This window comes from Chrysochloris asiatica, unplaced genomic scaffold, assembly GCF_000296735.1.
Source record: "Chrysochloris asiatica unplaced genomic scaffold, ChrAsi1.0 scaffold00072, whole genome shotgun sequence".
Classification (NCBI taxonomy): Eukaryota; Metazoa; Chordata; class Mammalia; order Afrosoricida; family Chrysochloridae; genus Chrysochloris; species Chrysochloris asiatica.
The window spans coordinates 13929296-13932273 of NW_006408590.1; the positions used below are offsets into that span (position 1 = coordinate 13929296).

The following is a 2978-nucleotide window of genomic DNA, read 5'->3' on the forward strand; positions in this document are numbered from 1 at the left end:
TATACTTGGGGACTCTCAAACAAGAAAATTCTCCAGTGGGCCAGATACCAGTTGGAGTGAATGGAGGATGAGTTAAAATATTATTGGGAGCAAAAATAAAATGTTTTAGACACAAAAGGTATAAATCTGTTTCTTTTTTGAGTCTTTCCAAAGTATCCCAAGCTCTTAGAAGAAGGTCTGACATTAGCAGCCATTGAGTTGGCCCATGACTCATGATTGACCCAATGCACAATGGAATGAAACACTGTCATCCCCATAATGTGTTGCAGACTGCACTGTTGTGATCCAACATTAAATTCATTGGCTTAGTGTTGTAAGTAGCTGTGTGCCAGACCATTTTCCTTGTCCATCTGAGTCTGGAAGCTCTGCTAGAATCTGTTGAGTACTACTTTAAACAACCCACCACTGACATACAGGTACACTTGCTGGAAATTGAACCTGCGTCTCCACTATGAAAGGCAAAATTCCGCCACAGAACCAGCCAAGCTTCATGTCTGACTGGATGGTTCTGTCTGCAGGCACCTGTGGGCACACCTGCAATGGAACAAGTGCTGTGAAATTTCCTTGGGAAGTGCAGCATCTAAAGCTTTCTCTTAGCAGTAGTGCTGGCCTGTCCACTGTACCCCTTCAGTGAACCTATAAGCCCAAAATCCTGCTTAAAATATTATTGAAAAGATCATGTTGAGGGAAATCTTACAGTCAGACCAGCCATTTGTGGCGTGAACTGGTGTGAAAACCCAAGATGTGCAATTGGAATCTTTTTTGATAATTTGAACCTGAAATCAGGGCTTCAAACTGTTTCTTTTTATTTAGTTCAGCCATGGACATGAAACTTAAACAGACCTATATTTGTAAAATGTGGATGAACTGGAATGATAGCCATATCAAGAAAAAGCATGGGTTAAAGCCCTTCTACAAATGGAATTTCTTTTATAGCAAACAAGAGCATTCTTTGCATTGTGTAGCAGAGTTGGAAACAAAAGTGTCCCTCTCAAAGCTGGTAGCTGACTTCGCCACTTTAAATGTATGTCATTTTCCACAGTTTTTTCAACAATTGAATCTCTTGTATTAGGCTCCTGAAAGGACCCACTACACCTCTTCTGAGTGTCTCATCCCAGGGCTTCAGCCTACATTTTTTCCATTCCAGTTATTACTTCACTTCATCCAAATTTTAAAAATCTGTGTCTGTTCTAATTTCATTGTGTTAGCTATGACTGAATCAGTTTGAACCACTCTTTTTTTTTCAGTTCAATGAAAGTGAGACTTAATCGAAGGTACATGGCCATGGGGCTCAGGAGAACCCCAACAATGGGAGGCAGGAGAGCCAGCTGAGAGGGTCCCTTGTTTGACCTTCTTGGGAAGCAGGTTGTTGGTGTGGCCGCACTTCTTGACGCAGTTGACAGCATGGGGTGCAGGTGAGTGTAACATTGGTCGCAGATCATCTTGTCACAGGTATAGTTTTGGGCAAGTTGGTGCAGGGAAGTCTTGCTGATGCTACTGCGCAGACGCAGGATGAATTCCTTCTGGATGTTGTAATCTGAGAGAGTGTGGCTGTCTACCAGCTATTTACAAGCAAAAATCAGATGCTGCTGGTGGAGGGCATTATGTCCTCCTTGTCTTGTCTTTGACATTCTTGATGGTGCCACTGGTCTTGACCTGGAGAGTGATGGTCTTGCCTGGCAGTGTCTTCACAAAGATCTGCCACTTCTGCCTTGCTGAAGAGAAAAACACTTTGGAGCCCTCCCTAAAATTTGGAAAACTTGCCAGACTAGGTTTCTATCAGGGTTGAAGCTGAAAGAGGAAGGGAGGCCTAATAGTCACATACAGTATAAGAGGGTAATATGCCCAGAGACTAGAGAGAGAGAGGGATTAAGCAGATATACACAATGAAGGAAATGGTTGGTTTATAGAGTTATTCTTATCTTGATCCATTTCTGGTTTTATTTCTAGTGCATACATAATCATCTTTCAATAAATGGACACTCTGTCCCCATTTTTAAGGTAACGAGTAGGTCTCTGTTGCCTAACTTAAAATATAGGGATGTATTCAATTTCAAGGGAGTCATGGTGTAGCGCTGTGGGCTAATGCACTGGACTACAAAGTTGTCTAAACCACAAGGTCAGTGGTTCAATCTCACCCTGCTATTCAGGGTCGCTATGGGTTGGAAATGATGTGACAGCACTTAACAATAACAACAATATTCAATTTCAAAAGCATCCTGGTGGCACAGTGGTAAAGTGCTTGGATGATAACTAAAAAGTTAGTAGTTCAAACGTACCAGCTGCTCTGCAGTAGAAAGATGTGACAGTCTGCTTCCATAAAGATTTGTTGTTACATGTTGCTGAGTTGGTTCAGAGTCATTGTGACCCTGTCTATGGTTTCCAAGGAGTGGTTGGTGGTTTTGAACCACAGGGATTCTGGAACCCCCTATACAGTCACTATGACCTGGGATCTCATCGATGGCAACAGGTATTCAATTTAAAGTTAAAGAGTTGATCAAGGGTGTATATTGGTTCCTTTACCTTGAAATATGTTTTGTTGTTAAGTGCCATCGTATATAGGGTTGTCAAGGGTCAGAAACAACTCGATGGTACCTAACAACAAACATACCATTGTACAATGCTGTATGCATACTACCTTATATTGAGGTGTAGAGTGTTGGCATACATTAGGAATTTCTGCTTAATGGCAGAACTTTCCAGCCCATTTGCAAATCAGTGAAACAGAGAACCCTAGGACCATCAAGAGAGATGAGCAAGAGCAGAATGTGGAATCTTAAACAGAGAAGCAGTGACACCAGAGATGAAGGCAGAGGTGATGACATGGAGAGATAGAGCAACTGAGGACTCCAGACTCATGGAAAGAGAAAATCTGTGTGCTGGTGGGCAGGAGACAGGCTTGCAAAATGTGCCCTTTAGTTGTTTCAACAATGATATATTCCTGTGCGGTTTTGTGTACGCCAAAAAAAAAAAAAAAA

The 2978-nt window shown here is 42.0% G+C and overlaps 1 pseudogene; it reads right to left on the reverse strand.

The window, feature by feature from the left end:
- Positions 1–1248: 1248 nt before the first annotated feature.
- LOC102842124 overlaps positions 1249–2978 on the reverse strand; it is a 25004-nt pseudogene continuing 23274 nt past the window's right edge.